At 41.7% G+C, this 24,632-nt stretch overlaps 1 protein-coding gene across 4 annotated transcripts in view; it reads left to right on the top strand.

The window, feature by feature from the left end:
• The first annotated feature begins 1,229 nt into the window (after positions 1-1,229).
• Positions 1,230-24,632, top strand: part of RNF111 (ring finger protein 111) — a 57,262-nt gene continuing 33,859 nt past the window's right edge. For all 4 annotated transcript variants that reach the window (XM_073652960.1, XM_073652959.1, XM_073652958.1 and 1 more), the window contains exon 1: positions 1,230-1,575. The gene's annotated coding sequence lies outside the window, so the exon portion shown is untranslated. The remainder of the gene's footprint in view (positions 1,576-24,632) is intronic.

Below are 24,632 nucleotides of genomic sequence, written 5' to 3'. Positions count from 1 at the left end.
ACGGCCCCACTTTCAGTATTTGGTCAGTATTTTTTCTCAGGAGTGGGAGCCAAAACCAGGTGAGGAACAATCAGAGAAAAGGTATAATAGAAACAAGTCACCAATTCTGCATTTATCACCCACTCCTGAGAAAAAATACTTACCAAATACTGATAGTGGGGCCCTGGCCTTAGGAGCCCACTCAGAAGTCTCACTCCCCCCCTGAACCAAACCACTATATATGCCTCTGGTTCCAGAGTTATTACCTCAAAGTCACACTGGTCAGAATTTAAAAAATTGGTCTGGTCGCGAAGGCGGAAAAAAGCTCTGGCATGAAAGGGTTAATAAAATGAAGGTTGAAATTAAAAGTAAGGTATGTAAATGTAAATGGTACATAAGGCCACAAGTACAGCTTGTAGAGCGTGTCCTCTCCCCTTCCCCAAAAAATTGCTTAAAAGACTATAACCACGTTTGCTGATCATGTTTGAGCTTTTTTTTTTTTTTGCAGCTTCAGGTTTTGAAAAACAACCGGAGGCAGAAAAGAAAGTGCAAGTCCCTTTTTTAAAGTAGCCCACGACAGGAAAAACACTCCAAACTAGCCACTGTCCAACTAAAAGTCTGAAAAACACTTCAGGAAAAAAAACTATAAAAACAGCTGAAAAACAAAACCGCAGGAAACAAACTCCTCCAAACACCACCCACAGAAGGAGCATTACCTGACGCGGTTTACACTCCAACGCTCGTTTGTTTTTTACTACCTGAAGAAACCTCTGTGTGCACATACATAGTCTGAGGCCACGTTCACACGTTCAGTATTCAGTCAGTATTTTACATCAGTATTTGTAAGCCAAAACCAGGAGAAGGTGATAAATACAGAAGTGGTGACGTGTTTCTATTATACTTTTCCTCTGACTACTTCCTCTACAGGTTTTGACTTCCAAATACCGAGGTCAAATATTGACCAAATACTGAATGTGTGAACATGGCTTGAATCTCCTGTAACTCATAGTCAAGAGCTTTAAATCAGAACTTGTCCACTACCTTTAATGGTCATCAGGTAACAAACCTGCCGAAGACCTGTCTTTTCCCACAGTAGAGCTCACACCACGTGCTGTGGAATACACACGACTGCGTATACCGCGGTATTTACATCAGGTAGACGCTAGAGAACGGAAGTGCCCTAAAGGAAAATGGATGCCGGCGCTTCTCACTGGGCATCACGTGACCCGCACGAGCAGCTGTCGTACTTCGGCTCTCGCTTTTCCGCTTCCCTGTTGTGTCATAGTAAGTGTCGCGAGAGGAAGGGAGAGTCTCAGTTGCTGTGGCCGAGGACGAGTCTCAGCTCTGCTGATACGGGCCGCGGTGTACTGGGGCAGCTCTAGAAGTGCCCCTCGCCATACGGCTCCTCTCCATTCTATGGGGAGAGGGTTAAAGAATCCCAGAAGTATATAACCAAAGGAGCCACCCCTCCCTCACCGGGGGTAGAGCCAAGCGATCGGCCCCTTTGGGTGGGGAAGGAAGCTGCGGGGGGTCGGATTGTCCCCGGTTACGGCAGAAGGAGAAATGATCCAGGCCGCAGACTGGTAACCGTGATCGGTAAGGACTCCTGGCGTCGTCACATCGGGGGTGGGAAGGCTGCAGCGAGGGCGAGGAGCGCCCGGATGGGGGAGGGGGTATTTACATCTCATCACTAACCATTTGTTACTGCCAGACCCTCCGTGGGCTGCGTGATATTGAAATGTGTGATACACGGAGCTTCGTGTCTGTGTAGCACTGATCACTGACCTGACGTGGGTCACATTATTCCCAGGGACTCACGTCCAGCACCCCTAACCTGCACACAGGGGAATGGCATCAAGTGTTCATTATACATGTGGGGTGGCTAGGTGGGCCGTGAGACCAGTGGGGTGGCTAGTGTGGGGGGGGGGGGGGGGTGTGCGGATAGGTGGGCCGCCGGACCGGTTTGGTGGCTAGGTGGGCTGGCAGGGCGGCTAGGTGGTCCGTGGGGCCGGTAGGTGTGGCGGTGTGGTTCAATACATTGCGTGGGGCCGGCAGGTGGGCTGTGGGACCGTTGGGGTGGCTAAGGGGTGGCTAGGTGGGCCGGCAGGTGGTTGTGTTGTGTGGTGGCGTGGTTCAATACATTGCCTTACCGTAAGTGTCAGTATAACCTTAGAGGGGTTTTCCCACGAACAAAGTAAATTTTAAAGTTGATTTAAATTAATAGATCGCTGAATAATAATTTCCACAATTAGATGTGTTTAAAAATAATGTTCTTGTGCTGAGATAATCCTATAACTGTGCCCCTGCTGTGTACTGTGTAATGGCTGTGTCTGACCATGCAGGAACATGGTGGTCTGATCATACCACATCTCCTGGGCAGGGGAGGAAGGGAAAGAGTATACAGACAGGACAGCAGCTGATTCTTTTTGTGAGATAAAACATTGCACTGCCTGTTTTTAAGCAATGTTTTACCTCACAGAATCAGCTGTGATCCCCTGCTGTAATGTCTGTACTTTCTTTCCCTTCCTCCCCTGCCCAGGAGATGTGGTATGATCAGACCATGTTTCTGCATGGTCAGACACAGCCATTACACAGTACACAGCAGGGGCACATTTATAAGATTATCTCAGCACAGGGACAATTTATTTAAATACATTAAATTGTGGAAAATATTATTCCAAGATCTACTGATTAAAATTAAGTCTTGTTCATGGGAAAACCCCCTTTAAGGTAGGCACTGGGGTGATGGTGTCTGGTTTTGGAGGACCCTTAGCATGTCTATTATGGTCCCTTTTTTTTTATTTATTTTTTTCATTTTCTCTCCAGTTGGCATAAAGTAGGTAGTGAATTATCCTGACTGCGAAAAAGCACTAGAAACCTGAAAGAATAGGGCTCATCTGAATGTAGGTGATGCGTGCAACTAAATTCCTGACAGTGCAGTTGGTATGACACGATTCGCAGGTCCTGGTCCATCGGCCACGTCAGTGATGTGTGGTAGTCATGTGATGGCATCCATGGCTCTTCTTTTGATTAGCTAGCCTGGCACGACGTCACTTGAGTCACATCAGGTCGGCTAATCAAAAGAACTGCAGATGCCATCAGGTGGGAGAAAGTTCTGGGTGCTCCCACCCAGCAGGCACAGATTACTAAGGTGTCCAGTGGACCGGATTGGACAGGTTATCTGACAGTGCAGAAATTCTTATATGGGCACGTTCACACTTGGCAGACAGTTGTGCCATATGTGGCAGATCAGAACGAGGATTAGCCCTATAAATGGTGCCAGTCTATGGGAGGATAACCTGCGGCTTTTCTATGCACAATGTGCTGGAGTAAGGACTATGCTTTTTAGGGTGGGTTCACATAACTATTTTCAGAACCGAATGCTGTTCATGAATAAACAGACCAATGTTTTTCAATGGGGCAGTGCAGATCAGCGCTTTTTCTTTTGCGCTGGTGCCTTCTGTGTGTCATATGAGACTCTTCTATTTAAGTCTATATGGAGCTACTGTATAGTACCCAATTTTTACAAATACAGTACAATTGTTTGACATAGGAAATTGTATATAGCCTTGTACATCTTTAGTAACTGCTGATGGATAAAAATGGGCTGCACACGGATGACAAACGAGAAAAGAATAGTCAGAATTTTCTGAATCTCAGACGATTTTTTTTATTTTATTTTCACTCAATTGTTTTGTGTCTTTAAACGGAAAGGATGCATACGTTTTCATGAAATAAAATCCGCTTTGCTTGGACTGCTGAACACAGTGTTTCCACTAAGTGGGGACATGGCCTAAGGCTTTGTGCACACATGGTGGAAATGTTCTGGCAATCTCTGCATATGTTCATGCAGATTTTTGTGCAGAATTGTTGCAGACATTGCAAGGGTTTAGTTTAGAAAGAATGGGGCAAGAAGAATTGCCACGCTGCAGATCTGGGCGAACATGTGGAAATCTCACCTAAGTGTCAGTTTATGTATTACGGTGTGGATCTGGAAAAGCTGCAGCTTATATGCAGTGTGTGCTTGTAGCCGAACAGTTTAGAGATGCAGGATTCTGTTATCTTTGTGGCTGATGACAAAACTCTGATAACTGGAAAAGTGAGAAAAAAACTTGCCGCATTTTTTTTTTTTTTCTTGCTGCCTTTTCATTGGAAAGTGCATAGTTTAAAGAGGTTTACTTCAAGGAAATCTGTTACCATCCAAGAGCAGCATAATGTAGGAGCAGAGACCCTGATTCCGGCAATGTATCACTTACTGGCAGGGCTTTGTAGTCGGTAAGCCAAACCTCCGACTCCTCAATTTCCTGACTTCTGACTCCACAGCACGGCCTCACTACTGAGCGTGTACATAAAGTGCAGCACAGAGTCATCTCAACTAAAAGCGGAGATCCTTAGATCAGGAATAGGACAGACATTTATAGGATATTTCATAACTTTCCCAAATTCTCATGAAAACATTTACAGCACATCCTGCATTGTACTACTGTACCCAATTAATTATATATTTTAGGAGTCAGTCGATCCATTTTATACAGACTCCAACTTCACAGCCCTGCTTACTGGGCTGCTTGCTGTCATTTTGATAAATTCCCTTTTATCTGCTGCAGATTCCCCAGCTCTCTGAGTGCTGAGCTCTGTATAACTCTGCCCAGCTATCTGCCTATGCACAGTGTACACAGAAAGCTGCCAATCAGTGGTGTGGGCAGGGATATACCGAGCTCATGAATATGGAGGACTACATGGCAGCAGGTTTTCAAGTCCTCTCATGATAATCTCCTGCTTTTGATTTAAAATAAAATAAAGCAAACTACAGCAAGCAACCCATTAAATGACAAATCACAGGCCTCTTTCTCTATATCTTACTGCTTTAAGATTAGATGGCAAAAAAAGTGGTGACAAATTCCCTTTCAAGAACAACTTCAAAGAAGTTACCATACATTTTTTTTTTTTTTTTTTTTTTTTTCACCACTCGGCTTTAAAAAAAAAACCCAACAACCTTCACATGTGAATCACAAGAGTTCTCACAGTTGTTTTATTTCTTTTTGTAAGGCTTTTGGAGAGGATCAGCTTTAATAAAAAAAAATAAAAAAAATCCTTAGGATATATTCGAATCACATGCATTTCCACTGTGATTTGTAATTTTTCAAGGCGTTCTTTGACCTTACTGCTTTTAAAGGTAAATCGCATGTATTTTAAATAATTCCCTTGTAAAAATCACATCGTCATAAACCGCATTGCGAAATGGCAGCAGTTCATGTGGTTTTATTTCATCAAAAAAGTTTAGTACTTTTGCAATGCGTATAAATTCCTGCAGTCACAAAGTCTAATGTGAAATAGACCTTTTTACAGGGGAACGTCCTGCTACCCATGTTTGCCCTGTATACTGTCCTGTGACCTCTGATAATTCAGAATAACTGAGCAGTGCCTGTTGGTCTTGTTAATACTGTAAATGGGATTTCCCTATAGATGGCGAGGTGATTACTAATGGGGGGGAGCGCATTGTTACCTGTACCTAGAGGCCGGAGGGCTGAACATGGTGTCTGTGGCTAACACTTATTAATGGTTATATTGTGGAATAATGTGACTGCTTTCTCCAGGTAACTTGTGTCGTGGTGTCCTGGCTTTTTTTGGTTGTGGATTTGACTATTTGTTAGAGTATTTCCGGTTATGTATCATTATAATGTTTGAAAAAAATTCTCTTCTACTTCTTCAATGTGCAATTGATCATAAAACCTAAAATTTTAGAATAAACATCCTGCAGACTGTGTTTATGGGGTAATTTTCAGTCGGCACAATATCAGATTGGCTCCTGACTTGACTACTGGATTTGAGCAAAAAATTTGCAGGCCCTTGACCTGCGGCCGTTTCAGTAGTATATGGCTACTGGATCAGAACCATGCAACCCTCCTACAAGCTGCCAGCATCATCAGCCCCACCATCACTTTTTTTCTCCACTTTTAAAGATGCTGTGTGAGCATACCCTGAAGTCTTGCACACAGGAACATGGACCCACTACAGCATCTATTGAAGAATGCCTCCATAGTACCACACAAGATGAAACATATCGCCATTTTTTGTCTTCTGCTCATAAATTATATAATTTTTATATTTTGTGTGCGGCAGTTTTTTTGCTGCACACTTTGTTAGTGAAATTACAAGTTTTTGCGATAAAAAGAAGCGACAGACAAAAATAAGGAGCAATTTTGTATTTGCATGAATGCCACTTCATGGTTTGGGCATAAAAACTGTCAAATACTACAATACAAAAAGGGAGTTAAAAAATGCAAATGGTAAATCGACCACTATATGTTGGTTAGGCTGTAGAAGTACTATGCTTTTTGATCGCAAGTCATGTTGTGATCTTCTGTTACGGACCACCCTGAAAGTAGCAAATTATGACGCCGGCCTTATTGGTGCAATCATTTTCCTACCAAGTACACTTTTCTAAAAAGAAGGGGGCGACCCACAGCATGACAGAAGTAATGCCGTTTCTCCTAGAAATTGGCTTAACTTAAAGCATACATTTCTGGCAGCCTATGGCTGTGAATGTAATTTTCTAGTGCACTAAGTGGCAGAGATTCCCCAGTTTATTATGAGGCGTGTGCATCTTTCTTCAGAGGCCTTTTTATTTAGGCCAGCGAATAAAATGATAGTCTTAAAGGCAATCTGTCAGCAGGTTTTTTCTATGTAATCTGAGGACAGCATGAGGTAGGGGCTGAGACACCGATTTCAGGGATGTCATTTATTAGGCTGTGTGTTGTTGTTTCCATGCAGTGAATGTTTTATCACTAGGAGACTATCACTGCCCAGACTAGCTCCCTTGTGTCCAGTGGGCTGACTCCGCCCCCTCTGATGAGCAGCTCACTGTCAATAGACTATGTACATAGAGAGGCTGGTGAGGGCAGGGTTAGCATTCTCAGCTCTGCTGCATCTAAAAATGGTCACAATTGCTGCACCTAGTAAACGAAATGACTCATTGCTAGAATCAGGGTCTCTCTTCCTACATCATGCTGCTCTCAGATGAGGGAAGAAAAACCTGGTGACAGATTCCCCTTAATAAACTCCTCCATAGTGTTCAGTAAGCTATTAATTGAAAATCTGTAAAATACACACATTGTTTAAAACAACTGCCCATATGCAGTAAAGATCCAGCCATGATCCATAGGCAGACACTTGACTAGTCCGGCACCACCTCTGGCCGTCTTCTCCCCGCACCACTCCATGTGATTGACAAGGCTTTCCCTGTTTTCACACATAGGAGAGACCGGTCAATCATCTGGCTTTTCAAATAGTTTTCTCTGAAACGCTTTGTGATTTGTGCAGCATGAATCTGGTGACAGGTTATCTATAAACCGGGCACATATGGATTGGGATTGTCAGCTGTGTAACCTTTATTTAACCCCTTCATGGCATGGCTAACTTTATTTATTTTTTTAATTTGTTCACATAGACGTATGAGAGCTTATCTTTTGCAAGACTTTTGAGTAACACCATTCATTTTACCACCGAGGGGGAAAAAAAAATCCATCTGCCTTGAAATTGCCCCTCAACCCCCTCAATTCTGACATTTGATTTTTGGAAACTGTTTTTACGCTGACGTCGGCGGTCGCGTGACCTGTCACATGACTCAATGACGTCATCGCAGGTCCTTCACACCACAGCGAGATACCGGGGAGACCGGACGGAGTGGAGAAGGAGACCACGGGCCATCGGAAGGTAAGAATGATCTTTATTTTTAATTTTTCACCATACTTATTCTTTTTCTTTTTTTTTTTTTTTAACTATTACTTGCTCACACTATATAAATCCATGCTGTTTGCATGGATTTATATAGTGTGACCAACTTGTCAAGCACTTTCCAAGTGATGCTAAAATCACTTGGAAAAGCGCTTGAAAACCCACATGCAGAAATGCATGCAAAAACGCTTGACAAACGCTTCTACCTGGCAGGAAAAAACGCATGTAAAATCCGCATGTGTTTTTCCTGCCAGGAAGAAGCGGAAAAAATCTGCAGCATTTCTACATCGTGGGCACATAGCCTCATTGTAAAGTGCTGCAGAGTATGGCACTATATAAATGATTATTCAGGGAAGACATGCCAAATATGCTCATTTTGCCCCTGGTTGAATAAGAAACCTAAGGCCCCATTGCAAACTATTGAGCCACCGTTCCTTTTGTCATCGAGCAAGAACGTATATACCGTATTTTTCGGACTATAAGACATACTTTTTTCCTCCAAAATTTTGGAGGAAAGTGGGGGGTGCATCTTATAGTCCGATATACATAAATCCTGTGGCTGTGGGGGAAGTGACAGCGGCGGAGTAGCGGGGCAAAGGAGGCAGCGCAGCAGCCGCCTGCTGCAGCCTACACTGTGCCCGCTACTAAAGAAAATGAATATTCACTGCTCTCCACGCCCATGGGCGTGGGGAGCAGTGAATATTCATTTTCCTTAATAGCTGGCACACTGTGCCTGCAGTGCGGCTCCTGGTATGTATGGCACCCTTCATCCCGGTATGTATTGCCCCCTCATCCCTCTAACTGGTATTTATGGCACCCTTCATCCCTGTATGTATGGCCCCCCTCATCCTGGTATGCTTGGCACCCCATGATCCCCGTCACGCTGCACAGAAAAAAAATAAACAATCATACTCCCCTCCTCTCTCCTCCAGTGCTTTGTCCTGCTCTGTGCCGGAATAGTCACTGCTCCCAACGCCGGGACTGCGTGCATGGGGAGCAGTGACCATTCATTCTCCTTAATAGCATGCACACTGTACCCACAGCGCGGCTCCTGCTGCGCTCGGTGGTCAGCGTGCCCGCTATTAAAGGCCATGAATATTCACCACTCCCATGGGTATTTGTATTTGCTGCAGATTTCTATGTCTGGCATTACCAGCAAAGTCTATGAGAAACCAGAATTCACTGTTCCCACATGTTGCTTTTTGTTTGCTCTGTATATTCAGTGATTAGAAAAATGCTGAAAGTAGTGATATGTCCCTTCTTTCAGCGTTTTTTCACCCATAGGACGTAATGGGGGGGGGGTGCAAAAACACACCAAAAAACGCAACTGCGTATTTTGCTGCGTATTTGCAGTGTTTTTGATGGCAAAATAGAATGGGAGTCTTATTTTTCACAGAACTTTATGTGCATTACTAAATAGAGACAGAAGGACTGTGGAAAAAATGCTGCAAATACGCAGCAAAAACGCAGCTAAACCTGCCAGAGAAAAATTATCAGCAGATTTCATGCAGAAAAAGCACAACGTGTGGGCACATACCTTATAGTCCAAAAATTCTGGTATATTTTTTATCCAGTCTAAGTGTGCAAAGGAGTTATTAGAAAAGCTCTGCATAAAGTCAAAGCAATAAATGGTAGCATATTATTTGCTGATACATGCCAGGACTCAGCAATGCTAATTTTCAGGTTATGATCATTATCTGTGGAATGTGAGAGAGGAAACTTATAGGCGGCTGCGTAACTGTGTTATATTGATAGATTTTATTACTTGTAGCAAGACATTAGAATGGCATTTCTAATGTGAGAAGGAGGCAGGGGTCTTTATCATTAAATGGATAGTCGCTCATACATCACAACCTGAGCACATTGCAAACAATGGGAATTTCTAATACAAATAACAGTAATGCACTTTACAGAATAGCTGCAATTCTATTCAATTTCTGAGTTATGACGCCATTGTGTAAAGGGCAGCAATAAGAAAAAAGTGAGTCCTTTTTATATTAAAGAAAAGGACTTATTTTCGGGTGTTCTATAACCTCCATTAGCCTTGCTGTGGATGTTTCATACTGTCTTTATAATTAAGTAATGCAACACTGCTAATTCGGAAAATCATAGGCCAGCAATTCTCATAATCCAGTATTTCCCATAGGCCCAAAAAGCGACCCAATAGATCTCTTCACTAGTAAGACCATCATCATTCAATGAAATATAGCATTCAAAAAACGCAGGCATATATCTAAACTTTGAGTCAGGCTGTGTCCATAATTGCTTTTTTGGGTTCTGTCAATACTTTTATTTTGATTCTGCATTATTTTTATGGTAAAAAATATAGGAATCTGCATGGTTGTTCTTGAAAGTATAGAACAGTGTTTCCACAATTCCAGTCCTCAAAAGCCACCAACAAATCAGGATTTCTTTATTCTTGCACAGGTGATGACACTAACATGTGTGCAATACTAATGAAATCCTGAAAACCTGATCTGTTGATGGCTCTTGAGGACTGGCGTTGGGGAACTCTGCTATAGAGCGTTCTGCTGGGTGTTATTTTCTTTAAACTGAATCTGTTGCCAGGTTTTTGCTACCTCTTTTGAGAACAGCATGATGTAGAGGCAGAGACCCTGATTCCAGCAATGTATGAGTTGCTGGGTTGCTTGCTGCTGTTCTGATAACATCAGTTTTCTCTGCTGCAGATCTAGAAGTTCTGTGAACGCTTAGCTCTGTAAAACCTCGTACACCGTGAAAGGTGTTCCAGTAGGTTAAAGAGAACCTGTCATGTCAAATGCTATTATCCTGCAAATACGGGGTTGCTCTGCAGATTGATAGCGTTCCAAAGCTGTGCAGCCACTGCACTGAAAGTGTGGCTGCCGGGAGGAAATAATTTATTCTTCTGGCTTTGTCATGGAGATTAGCCTCATATCTACAGGTTAATGACATGTCCCCAAATGATGGGTTCACTCTAAAGAGGGTGTCCACTACTTAAGTATTGATGACCTATCCTTAGGATTAGTCATCAATGTCTGATCAGCCAGGGTCTGACTCCCAGCTCCCCGCCAATCAGCTGTTATCGGTGGCGGCAGCTGCCAACTGGAAATAATTATTTGTGGAGCTAGCCATTTTCTGGTAGTGGCCTCCACAGGGTACTACACATGCGCCTCCTATTGATTTGAATAGGAGGTGCATTTGTAGTACCCTGCCTCGGCCACTACTAAAAGACAAGTGTAGAATTCCAGCCAACACCGATGACAACTGATCGGTGGGGGGTGTCAGACCCCGGCCAATCAGACATTGATGACCAGTCCTATGAATAGGTCATCAATATTAAAGTAGTTGACAACTTCTTACGGCTGTTTTAAATGTTTTTTCAGTTTTTTCTTTTTAGGAGTTTGATGCAGAAACTACGTTTTTAAGGAGTTTTGAGATTTTCAGGAGTATTTTGGAAAGTGTCCTATCAGTTTCCGTTTGCACATAGCCTAAAACAGGTTTTCCCCTGTATGTGACTTGTAATGATAGTCTAACTGTAGACCTGTGTGTGATTACAAAATCCCAGAAGTGGAGCAGAGCTAAATATGATAACGAACACTTCCGTAAGTCCTGGCACTAACTACAAACAGCTATGCAGTGAGGCCACTGAGAAGAGCATACTGTCAGTACACGTCTCACACAGGAGGACGCCTGTGCTAAGCTATTTTTTTTCCTCTGAGTGTTGCTGCCTGTTTGGTCATATAGGGGAAGTAGTGCACTCCCCCCAAAAGAAAATCTGGGCTTATCCTTAAATTATAACATAAACTTTACAAACTATCTCCACAATGGAGAGAAGAAATTAAAAAATAAAATGTTTTAATCAGCTTTGCAGCCACTATTCCGTGTGGCCAGTTTAACATGCTCAAGCTAATGAAATGTCCTCTTGAAGTGCAGTTGTGGACTTTGGTATCAAATCCTCGCAAGAATAGCTGTTCAACAACATTAGCATAACTGATACTATTCAGCCATTGACTCAGAAGTTGTGCGGTCAGCTGAGCCTAGTTGTAAAACCAGACTTATTCCAGAACTGTTCAGTCCAAGTGAAATCTCCAAGAAAAGGCCAGATCAGGCTGGAGAAGACACTACAAAGTCATCTGATGAAACCAGGCAATGCAGATCTGAGCTGAACTCTCTGGCCAGTTGCTTCTGCTCTTCTGTAATAGCAATTGGTAGAGATCTTTTTTTGATGTCCACATTTTTTTTCTCTATAGATTCAGGACAACCAAGTTAAAGGGAACCTGTCACCAGAAAAAAAAGCTTTTACACTGCAGACATGGGGTTATTATGCAGGTTAATAGTGTTATTAGGCTGTCTGGTGCCCGCACTTATCTGAACACAGCAAGGATAACATTCAATCCCCCCCCCCCCCAACCTTTGCAGCATTTCGGTTTGTCACAGGGCGGCGCCAGTTCAATCACCGCTCTGCATATACAGAGCGGCTGTAACCGCGCTTCAGCCCTGACTGATACTGGCCCTACATTGGGGCCATCTTTTAGTCTGGCCGGGGGCGGGGTGATTGAACGGGAATGATGGGGGAGAATGGGAGTAAGGAGAAAAGTTCATTTTCTCCCCACTGCATTCAGATAAGTGCAGGCGCCGGGCAGGTTAACCCCATATCAGCAGGTTAAAAGGGTTTTTTCTTGTGACTGGTTCCCTTTAACTTGTACTTGTGAATTAGGTGTTCCTGTTTTGTGAAATTGCAGTCCCATCTGCAGGCACCATGTTAAAGAGCAGGGGAAGCTGAGGAGATTGATATATAGTTTTGTGAGGAAAAAGTTCAGTATAATCTGTGTCCTAATCATTTAATTCTCTGCTCTCTGAGATTTTTGGGTCCAGTGGGTGGTCCTATCAGTGACTGACAGCTATCCCTGTGCACACACTTATACATAGATAGCTGTCAGTCACTGATAGGACCACCCACTGGACCCAAAAATCTCAGAGAGCAGATAATTAAATGATTAGGACACAGATTATACTAACTCTTATGTCACAAAACTATATATCAGTCTACTCTGCCCCCCTGCTCTGTAACCTAATATTTTTTGAGTGAATAAGATGCTGGTGAACTTTCTTTTGACTATGATTTAAGGTATTCTGTGAACCTGGATTGTTTGACTGCTGCTTCTTGGTATATTGCTGATTGCTTTCTTAGGATTCTCTGTGTTTTGCACTATTTTGGTCTTTGAAATAGGGATGGTGCGCAGATTTGTTTCAGGGTTTATGTACCTTGAGCCATCTTGTTCATTTAGGCTATGTTCCCACATGTTGTGGTTTTTTATTCAGTCAGGAATCTGCAGCAAAACTGATCTCTGGCAGGAAATCAGCTGCGTCAAATAAGCTGCAGGTTTTGCTACTTTTTTTTTATGCGTTTTTTTTCGCTGTCCTCCTGTCTATGCATGTACATAAAGTTCTGTGAGAGAAAAAAAAAAAAAAGCAAAAAAACATTCTATTGCCATCAAAAACGCTGAAAAAATTTACCTGCATTTTTTTCACCACCCATTACTTCCTATGGGTGAAAAAGAGCATGTCACTTCTTTCAGTGTTATTTTCCAAAAACACAACCAAGGCACCAAATACGCAGCAAAAAAAAAAAAAAAAGGGAACTGAGAATTCTGGTTTCTCATAGACTTTGCTGGTATTGCAAAACGCCGCTGAAAATTTGCATAAAAATCTGTAGCAAAATACGCTGAAAACCCCCCGTGTGGGGAACGTAGTAATAGTGTGACAACCTCCTCTGCAAGGTAGGGACAACTCTGCGGCAGTTAGGGGATATAGTTGTCTTTCTCTTGGTTATACAATATTCCCTTCGGTATTTGTACCTCTCAGTTATATATGGTTTCTGTACCAGTAGAACTTTTGGGGTATCCTTTTTTAATGTATATCTAATGTAATTATCATTTTATGGGGTTTCTTTTGCCAGTAGATATATAGGTTGAAAAGTTTTGATATATACCCAGCAAAGTCTGCTCTGCTATTGCTGCCTACACGTTTTGGGTTATAAATCAGTGGAGACTCCAGGACGGCAAATAAACCTCTTGTAGATGCTCTTATGTGAAGCCATTATGATCACAACCTTACAGCCACCAAATCCAGGAACATGGAGCTTTCAGCGTGGGGGATCCGTGTGCTCCACTCCTAGACTGTTGCAAGCGCTGTGATTTTTAAGTTTATAGTTTATCCAACTCTGTTGTGCTGTCAGTTCTTTATTTAATATTTAGTTATAACTACAGTAATCCACTTAAAAATGTAAAGTCTTTAAAGCAAACACTGACGAGTTAGATAGGATATTCCATTTTTATTTCTGTATATTATTGGACTAATCTACTAGGGCTCATTCAGACATCAGTTTTTCTGGTACGTGTCATAGCTGTGTTTTTCACAGATATAATTGGTATCTATTCTAGTCTATAGAGCTGTACACATGTCATATATTTTTACTGAACATCCATCCTTTTTTGTTTATTAGCAGTGAAAAACTGATGAAACACTTAGTAAAAACCGACCAAACGCTGATGAAAAACTTGAACAATTTTTTTTTGTTTGAGAAAAATTACTGATGTCTGAATGACCCATTATTTGTTTGTTCAGAAAAAAAATTAGAATACAAGGAGTTAACCCTGAAAAGAAACTGCAGAAGTGTACCTAAGGCCCTGGCCCCACTATCAGTATTCGGTCAGTATTTGGTCAGTATTTTTCTCAGGAGTGGGTGATAAATACAGAATTGGTGACTTGTTTCTATTATACCTTTTCTCTGATTGTTCCTCATCTGGTTTTATCTCCCACTCCTGAGAAAAAATACTGACCAAATACTGATAGTGGGGCCATGGCTTAAGCCTCAATCTTTATATTGCAATGTTTTGTTTTTTTTCTGTAATACGGTATATTATTATTAATGATCAGAATGTTGTTTTTCCTTTTTGCTGCCTACAGATCTATCTTCCCGGGAGTAGTTATAGACTTGTCCAGTTTGCTTTTGGAGCTGATGAGTACATAGAATCATAGAATGGTAGAGTTGGAAGGGACCTCCTGGGTCATCTGGTCCAACCCCCTGCTCAAAGCAGGATTCACTAAATCATCTCAGACAGATGTCTGTCCAGCCTCTGTTTGAAGACGTCCATTGAAGGGGAACTCACCACCTCTCGTGGCAGCCTGTTCCACTCATTAATCACCCTAACTGTCAAAAAGTTTTTTCTAATATCTAATCTGTGTCTCCTCCCATTTAGTTTCATCCCATTGCTTCTAGTCTTTCCTTGTGCAAATGAGAATAAAGATGATCCTTCTACAATGTGACAGCCCTTGACATATTTGTAGACAGCTATTAAGTCTCCTCTCAGTCTTCTTTTTTGCAAGCTAAACATTCCCAAATCCTGCAACCGTTCCTCATAGGACATGGTTTGCAGACCAGTCACCATTCTGGTCGCTCTTCTCTGAACTTGCTCCAGTTTGTCTGTCTTTTTTAAAATGTGGTGCCCAAAACTGTACACAGTATTCCAGATGAGGTCTGACCAAAGAGGAGTAAAGACCGATAATGACTTCACGTGATCTAGACTGTATGCTTCTGTTAATACATCCCAGAATTGTATTTGCCTTTTTTGCTGCTGCATCACACTGTTGACTCATGTTCAGTCTATGATCTATTAGTATACCTAAGTCTTTTTCACATGTACTGTTGCTTAGCTCTATTACTCCCATTCTGTATATGCTTTTTTCATTTTTATTGCCCAGATGTAGTACTTTGCATTTTTCCCTGTTAAAAACCATTCTGTTGGTTGCTGCCCACTGCTCCAGTTTATTTAGGTCTTTTTGAATCCTCTCTCTCTCTTCTCTAGTATTAGCTATCCCTCCTAGCTTTGTGTCATCAGCAAATTTAATCAGTTTACCCTCAATTCCTTCATCTAAATCATTGATAAAGATGTTGAACTATACAGGTCCCAGGACGGAGCCCTGTGGTACCCCACTTGAGACATTCATCCAGCTGGATGTGAAGCCATTTACAACCACCCTTTGAGTCCGATCACTAAGCCAGTTATGAATCCACCTAACAGTTGCCTGGTCCATTGCATACTTGGTCATTTTTTCAATAAGGATGATGTGAGATACTTTGTCAAATGCTTTGCTGAAGTCAAGATATACTATATCTACAGCATTTCCCTGATCCACCCAGTCAGTGATTCTGTTATAGAAGGAAATTAAGTTAGTCTGACATGACTTGTTAGTTACAAACCCATGCTGACTCTGGTTAATCACTTCATTCTTATCCATGTACTTACATACATGTTGTTTAATAATTTGTTCAAAGATCTTTCCTGGTATAGAAGTCAGACTCACCGGCCTATAGTTCCCTGGGTCCACCTTCTTCCCCTTTTTGAAGATAGGAACAACATTTGCTCTTCTCCAGTCTTCTGGGACTTCTCCTGTTCTCCAAGAATTTTCAAAGATTATGGAGAGTGGTTCTAAAATTTCTTCTACGATCTCCTTCAGTACTTTGGGGTGTAATTCATCTGGACCTGGAGACTTGAACTCATTTATGTTAGCTAAATATTCCCTCACAATCTTTCTGTTTACAGATAACTTGGATTCCTCTATTCCTTTAAAAGGACAGTGAAGATCAGTTGATGTTACATTTTCTTTCTGAGAGAAAACAGATGCAAAATAGGAATTAAAAAGTTCGGCCTTCTCAACATCCTCTCTTACCATTTCTCCATTTTCATCCTGTAAAAATCCTATAGCATCTTTGACTTTTCTTTTACTTTTGACATACCCCCAAAATCCTTTTTTATTGCTTTTGACATCTCTTGCAAGCCTTAATTCATTGTCAGCTTTAGCTATCCTGATACGTGCCCTGCAGGATCTGCAGACTGCATTATAATCTTCTTTAGATATGCCTCCCTCTTTCCATTTAATAAACATTTCTTTCTTTCTTTTTAGCATGTGTTTAAGTTCTGTGTTCATCCATCCTGGTTTCCTTAAATGCTTCCCATTCTTCCTACTTTTCGGGATTGTTAACGATTGTGCTTTGAGAATCTCATTTTTAAAAATTTCCCATCCTTCCTGGACATTTTTGTCCTTAAGGACATCCAGCCATTGGATCCCTCCTATTCTCTTTCTGAGTCTCTTAAAATCTGCCTTTCTAAAATCTAACCTTGAAGTTTGAGTCTTCACATGTCTTCCTCCTCTAGTTATCCAAAATTCTATAATAGCATGATCGCTGCCTCCTAGGGTCCCAGCCACCTTTACCTCCTCAACCATTTCCTCCCTGTTTATAAGGATTAGATCCAAAGTAGCAGATCCCCTTGTTTTCTCCCCTACCTTTTGGAAGATAAAGTTGTCAGCAAGAGAGGATAAGAATTTGCTTGACCTGTTAGTTTTACTTGAGAGAGATTCCCAACAAATGTCTGGATAGTTGAAATCTCCCATGACCACTACGTCATATTTTTTGGAGAACTTGGTCATTTGATACATAAAGAGTTCATCCATATCTTCAGCGTGCCCAGGTGGCCTGTAGTAAATGCCTACAATGGTGTCCTTTCCGTTGTTCTCTCCTTGTATTCTTACCCAAACAGTTTCCACAGAACTCCCAGTCTCTGAAGCTTCAATCTCTGTGCAGATATACGCTTTTCTAACATACAATGCAACACCTCCTCCTCGTTTATCAAGTCTGTTTCTTGCAAATAAGTTGTATCCTTTTAGCCTTTTATTCCAATCATGTGTATTGTCCCACCAAGTTTCAGTGATTCCAATGACATCATATTCCTTTTCCTGCGCTAGTAGTTCTAATTCTCCTTGTTTGTTGCCCATGCTTTGTGCATTTGTATAAAAACATTTTAGTTTGTGATTGGTTTCTCTTCCTCCCATATTTTTATTATTTAAATTGTTTTGTCTTTGTTCTTCCTTTCCACTTCCAGTAGCAGAGATCTCAATAGTATTTGTCAGCTGTATGGCTTTTTCTGGCCTTTTGCTTCCCTTCCCACATTGTTCTAGTTTAAAGCTCTTCTGATGAGTGTAGCAAGGCGACTTCCAAATACATGTTTTCCAGTCTTCGTAAGGTGCACCCCATCTCTAGCAAGTAGTCCATCGTATAGGTAATTCATTCCGTGATCCAGAAATCCAAATCCTTGTTGACGGCACCATCGACGTAGCCAGTTGTTCACCTGTAGAATCTTATTCCACCTCATTGTTCCATGGCCATCCACTGGGAGGATGGATGAGAAGACCACCTGCGCTCCCAATTCTTTCACTTTCTTGCCTAAGTCTTCAAAGTCACTGCAGATGGTTTCCAGGTCCTTTCTTGCGGTGTCATTTGTCCCCACATGTATTAGCAGGAATGGGTAGTGATCTGTAGGTCTGAAGAGTCTTGATATCCTGTCACACATCTTTAATTTTTGCTCCTGGAAGACAGCACATTTCTCTTGAGGTTATGTCTGGTCTGCAGATAGCGGCCTCTGTTCCTCTTAACAGGGAATCCCCCCATGACCACCACTCTCCGTTTTTTCTTCACAACATTCTTCTTTCTCCATCCAGGAGGATTCTGAGGGCTTACAAGGTTATTCATTGCTGGCAAAGTCTTATCTTGCTGTATTTCTTCATGGTTCTCCTGCGTGAGAGCCTGGTACTGGTTCCTGAGCAGTATGGGTGCTGACTGCCTCTCGATCCTCCTGCTTCTGTGGGTCACATGCTTCCATTCCTCTGTTTCGTCAGGTGCAGTTCGAATTTCTTCTCTTTCTGAATCATGAAGAGATAATTCTGCTCTGTCTAAGAACTCTTCACCTTCCTTAATGATTTTCAAGGTAGTTAACCTCTCTTCTAGATTTCGCAACTTTTCCTCCAACAGGGACACAAGCTTGCATTTCTGGCATGTGAAGTTTGGCTTTTCCACTGGCAAGTCTGTGAACATGTAGCAGGATATGCAGCTCACCAAATGGCTCCTGGACTCTTCCATGTTCTTATTGTTAATGTTCTGAAAACAGTGAAAAAAGCTTAAAAAAAAGATTCAAAATGCGCGCGCCGAACGGCGCGCGGTTTACCGATGTCCTCTTTTCAGCTCCAACAGCCAAAATCCAGTGTTCTTTGAGCTCGCGGAGACTTTTCACTTACCCAAAAATGCAGTGGGAATATGCAAATTATCTCCTCAGGACTCCTCCCCTGGTTTAGAGCAGATGCTTAGCTGTACATTTAGGGGTGTGACTCGGGGTGAGCCTTCCTCACTCACCCCCTTCCAAAACACATTCAGCTGTCAAAAGCTAAGGGATTACTTTGTAGAAGCTAAGGAGTTTAAAATGTGTTATGCTTTCAAACCTAAATATGAGTTATATCATAAATGGTAGATGTCATTATAAAACTTCTCTATTGTCTCAGTGAAGGGGCCAAGATATAAGCAGCAGGTACTGTAAGTTGTGAGGACGGACTCTGAGAGACTTGTCTTTTGGACTCTGGTTGCATGATATGTCCACCATTTGGTAAACCTTTACCGATCAACTGTTTAATTGCCTTTTTACACTGGCAAACCAAAGTAAATGAGGCCCACTCAGCGTTCTATACGAAGTCATTAGGAGCATACAGGCTGCCATTCTTCTCGGCCGCACCATTCCTGTATACACAGGACGATGCACCATCGAGTGATAATCTTTTGTACAGCACAAAAAAAATCATTTCACCCGATGGAGCGCTGTGCTCGTTCAACGGGGGATCGGCAGCCTGTTTACATGGCACGATAAAGACGCTCATTTTGAAGATTTCCAATGCTCGTTCACAATTATCCTGCATCGTAAATGCCCCTTTGGTCCTACAGGTGCATCTCACTAAATTAGAATATCATCAAAAAGTTAATTTATTTCAATTCTTCAATACAAAAAGTGAAACTCATATATTATATAGAGTCATTACAAACAGAGGGATCTATTTCACTTGTTTATTTTTGTTAATGATTTTGGCTTATAGCCAATGAAAACACAAGTCATTATCTCAGTAAATCAGAATACTTTATAACAACAGCTTGAAAAATGTATTGGCCTACTGAAATGTATGTTCAGTAAATGCCCTCAATACTTGGTCGGGGCTCCTTTTGCATCAATTACTGTATCAATGCGGCGTGGCTTGGAGACGATCAGCCTCTGGCACTGCTGAGGTGTTATGGAAGCCCAGGTTGCTTTGATAGCAGCCTTCAGCTCTTCTGCATTGTTGGGTCTGGTGTCTCTCATCTTCCTCTTGACAATACCCCATAGATTCTCTATGGGGTTAAGGTCAGGCGAGTTTTCTGGCCAATCAAGCACAGTGATACTGTTTGTAAAATAGGTATTGGTATTTTTGCCAGTGTGGACAGGTGCCAAGTCCTGCTGGAGAATGAAATTTCCATCTCCAAAAAGCTTGTCGACAGAGGGAAGCATGAAGTGCTCTAAAATTTCCTTGTAGACGGCTGAGCTGACTTTGGTCTTGATAAAACACAGTGGACCTACACCAGCAGATGACATGGCTCCCCAAACCATCACTGATTGTGGAAACTTCACACTAGACCTCAAGCAGCTTGGATTGTGGCCTCTCCACTCTTCCTCCAGACTCTGGGACCTTGATTTCCAAATGAAAATTGTAACTGGGACCTTGTGAAGTGTGTTACACACTGCCTTCTGGACATCTGTCAAGTCAGCAGTCTTCCCCATGATTGTGGAGCCTACTGAAACAGACTAAGGGACCTTTTTAAATGCTTAGAAAGCCTTTGCAGGTGTTTTTTGTCAATTATTTTAATTTACTGAGATAATGACTTTTGTGTTTTCATTGGCTGTAAGCCATAATCATGAACATTAACAGAAATAAACACTTGAAATAGATCACTCTGCTTGTAATGACTATATATAATGAGTTTTACTTTTTGTATTGAAGAACTGAAATAAATTAACTTTTTGATGATATTCTAATATTTTGTGATTCACCTGTGTGTGTAAGGCCCTTTGGTCCTATATGTAAGGCCAAGTTATCAGTGAGCTTCAAAAGTAATGCTGTACAAAGCGGAGCACACATGACCGGTCTGACCTGACTTACAACTTGTCTCCTTTCTACCGGCTCATATCATTAAAGCAATGTCATTAGAAAAGTCACAAATATTAAAATGAATTAACTATGCCTGTCCTAAGACTATATTAATAATAATGTGCCACATTATGTTTGGAGTCGGGCTAACCTAGATCGGGTCTGTGAGTAATGCCGGTAGAGATGATAGCAGGTTAATCTTTTATCCTCTGCATTAATGGTTACTTTCTGTCTCCCATACCCTGTATACCAGAGCACAAACTGACCTCCCTGACACCCAAGTTTGTTTAGTCATATTGGAACAGCTCTGCAAGTATAAACATGATTCATTTACTTTATTGGCCTTAAAGGGGAAGTACACTTTATGAAGATATGTCTGTATTGTATTGGGTCCTTCCTGATACTTGGGCAGGTATTGGTTATCTCCTTACAGTACTGCCACCAGACAAATTCTTCATTTCTTATGAGAAATAATGTACCAAATGGCCTAATGTTTTAGACTTTAGAGCCATGAGCACCCAAGTATGTTTCAACTTCAAGTTGCACAAACATTGACATTTAGGCTATGTGCCCACGATGCGGAAATACTCTGGATTTTTCCTGAGCGTTTCTGCATCTCCCTGGCAGAAAAAAATGCATGCGGATTGTACATGCGTTTTTCCTGCCAGGGACATGCGGATGTGAAGCGTTCTTCACTTGCATTTCCGCATGCGGGTTGACAAGCGCTTTCCAAGCGATTTTAGCATCACTTGGAAACTGCTTGTGACAACTTGGTCACACTATATAAATCCATGCAAACTGCATGGATTTATATAGTGTGACCGAAAGAATGGTAAAAAATAACAAATAAATATATACTTACCTTCTGATGGCCCCCAGTGTCCTTGTATTGGCTTGCCGGCATCTCGCGGTAGACTAAGGGACCTGCCGACGTCAGCGGTCGCTTGACCAGTCACATGACTAAATGATGTCACCGCAGGTCCTTTAGTCTACCGCAAGCTGCCGGCAAGCCGAGACAAGCACACCGGGGGCCATCAGAAGGTAGGTATAATATTTATTTTTTATTTTATTCTTTTTTTTTTACAGATTCTATGGTACCCGGGTCCGGAGGAGAGTCTCCTCTTCTCCAAACCCGGGTACCATCCGCACATTGAAACACATGGTATCCGCATGTACAAATGCATTGATGCAGAATCCAAGCGTTCCAATGCAAGTCACTGGCTGCGAAAACGTAGCGCTTCCACAAAATAATTGGTAGTGCTGCGGATTTTTCCGCAATGATAATCCGTAGCGGAAATTTCCGCTGCATGTGCACAGCACATGCGGATTATCATTGGGGAACATGGCAGGCCTTCTACCATACGTTTTTTAAGTATTTCTGCAGCGGAATTGCAGCTGCGGAAACGCTTAAACGCATAGTGGGCACACAGCCTTAAAAGGAATCTGTCACCACATTTGACCTATCTAAACTATAGACTGCTGAGGAGAGTGATCCCTGTATGCCTCATATCAGATGTCTTGTTGCTGATAAATCATCTGTTATCACAGTATGTAAATGACCTCTTCCAGGCTCTGGGGAGGACGCTGCCTGGAAGATAACTCTGCCTCCAGAGCTTATTATATATAAAAGGGGAGTTACCAGTGTGAGACAAGTAAGAACACAGAACAGGGGAAATTAAATTTGTTCTTGCAAACACACAATGTCATGTCCCTGCATTTGATGTGAACTCTAACACTAAGCTGGCATCTTTCCCTGCACATGACAGCTGATTAGATGAATTGATCAGCTGTCATGTGCCTCTAACAGCCACGGGTGGATTGGCTTTTAAGTTAAATGCTTCTGTCGATCGGACAGTGGTGTTCTATAGGCGCTGGGCGAAAGTGCATAACAAGACCTACCCAGCGGCGCCACTGTCACGTGATCACAGGGTTCTGATGGGTTGTCAGGACAGCTGGGGGTCTCCGGTAGACCCCTGTGCCATGCGTTCATAGGAGAACATGATTTATGCTACACATTACGGTGCTGAAGCCCTGCTATGTGTAGGACAGAGAATTGGATGATCACATGATCGTAACTTCAAGTATCTTAAAGGGACCACTAAAGCCAGTAAATAGTTTTAAAACTGTTAAATAGTAAAATAAAAAAAAACAGTTCAAATCACCCTCCTTTTTCCACATTCAAAATAAAACAATGAAAAAAAATTAAGTGCACATATTTGGTATCGCTGCATTCAGAAATGTCCGATCTATCAAAATATAAAGTATATTAATCCAATCGGTAAAAAGAAAACAAATCGAAAATTTAATTGAAACGCCAGAAAGACTGGGTTTTGGCCGCAGCAACATTGCAATAACCGGCGATCAAAACCTCGTATGTACCCCAAAATCGTATCTATAAAAACGTCCACTCGGTGCGCAAAAAGTAAGCCTTCACCCAGCCCCAGATCACGAAAAAATTGAGATGCTGCGGGTCTTGGAAAATGGTGACTTTTTTTTTTTTTTACCACTTAAAAACATGCAATAGGTTCTTTTTATTGATCTGTGAACTCATAATGACCTGGAGAATCCTAATGGCAGATTAATGTTTTTTTAGTACTTTTTTGGCTTAATTTTTGGCCCATTTTGCAAAATGGGTGACTTTTGGGGACCAAAAAGTTGGAAAAAAAACGATTCAAGGTAGAAAAAAAAAAAAACATTTTCGAATTTGCACCAAATTCATGAATTTTGTTATCTATTTTGAAGAATTTGGCTCCAAGAACAGCAACTGATATTACAAGACCAAAAAGAAAACAATTGTAGCATTTAATGGACATGGTAAATAAAAAATAAAAAAAATTGTGGAATGGCACTTTTTTTTTTTTTGCAATTTCAACGCACTTGGAATTTTTTCTCCCATTTTCCAGGACACGATATGGTAAACTGAATGGTGTCTTTCAAAAGTACAACTGGTCCTGCAAAAAAACAATCCCTCATACGGCCATATTGATGGAGAACTAAAAAAAAGTTATGGTTCTGGGAAAAAGGGGAGCAAAAAACGAAAACGCAAAAAAAAACCTGAAAACTGCAAGGAGGTGATGGGGTTAATAGATGACGACGGAGGCTGGTAGTATTATAGGGGTAGGGAGCTTAAATTGGTGCACTGGAGTGGTGCTTTAATCTATCTGGGCACTAGTCCTTCCTTCTAAGCTGACTGAAATATTAGAATATTTAATAAATAAAAAAAACAAAATGTAGACTCACTATTTTTAGATGTTGGTATTTTTAGGTAATGTGTTTATTGCTTTATTTTTCTAGAAGACTTCTTTCGACCATTAATGTGACTTGTGTTAGAATCTTGTCGGCTTCGTTTCTGACTTGGTAGCTCCCTGAGAAATGTGTGGAGTCATTACTCATCTTTACACACCATCTGTTGCCAGAGATGACATTACGGCATAATGTTTCTGCGCAGTGTGACTCGCTTGCCTAATCCTCCTGTTGAGATGGATTCTTACTTGGGTAGAAGGTGTTTTCTTCCTTTCTCCAGTTAGCGGGGGCTCCTCTGCACCTTACAGAAAAGCATCTGCTGCGATCTTGTGCATGTAGATGGAAGGTCTGGTGCACACAGCAATGTCTGGTGATACACAGACACCAACACCTTATATAATAACTTACAGGGATTTTTTTTATTCATATTGGCCAAGGATTTGAATACTGGACAATTTGTGATTATGTATCTAATATTGTAAGAGCAAGAAATTAAATTATCTGTTCATATCACTGTTCCTATGTGGTGGCCACAAATGAGAAGTTAGACCCAGGGCTGTGGAGACTGTAAGCCAAACCTCCGACTCCTCAATTTCCATGACACCGACTCCCTCATACATGGCTCATGTTTAAGT

The sequence above is a fragment of the Phyllobates terribilis genome, unplaced genomic scaffold (genome assembly GCF_046119375.1).
Source record: "Phyllobates terribilis strain yellow unplaced genomic scaffold, ASM4611937v1 Scaffold_11__3_contigs__length_659146591, whole genome shotgun sequence".
Classification (NCBI taxonomy): Eukaryota; Metazoa; Chordata; class Amphibia; order Anura; family Dendrobatidae; genus Phyllobates; species Phyllobates terribilis.
Note: the sequence above shows the minus strand (reverse complement) of the source record. Positions and strands in the feature narration are given on the sequence as shown.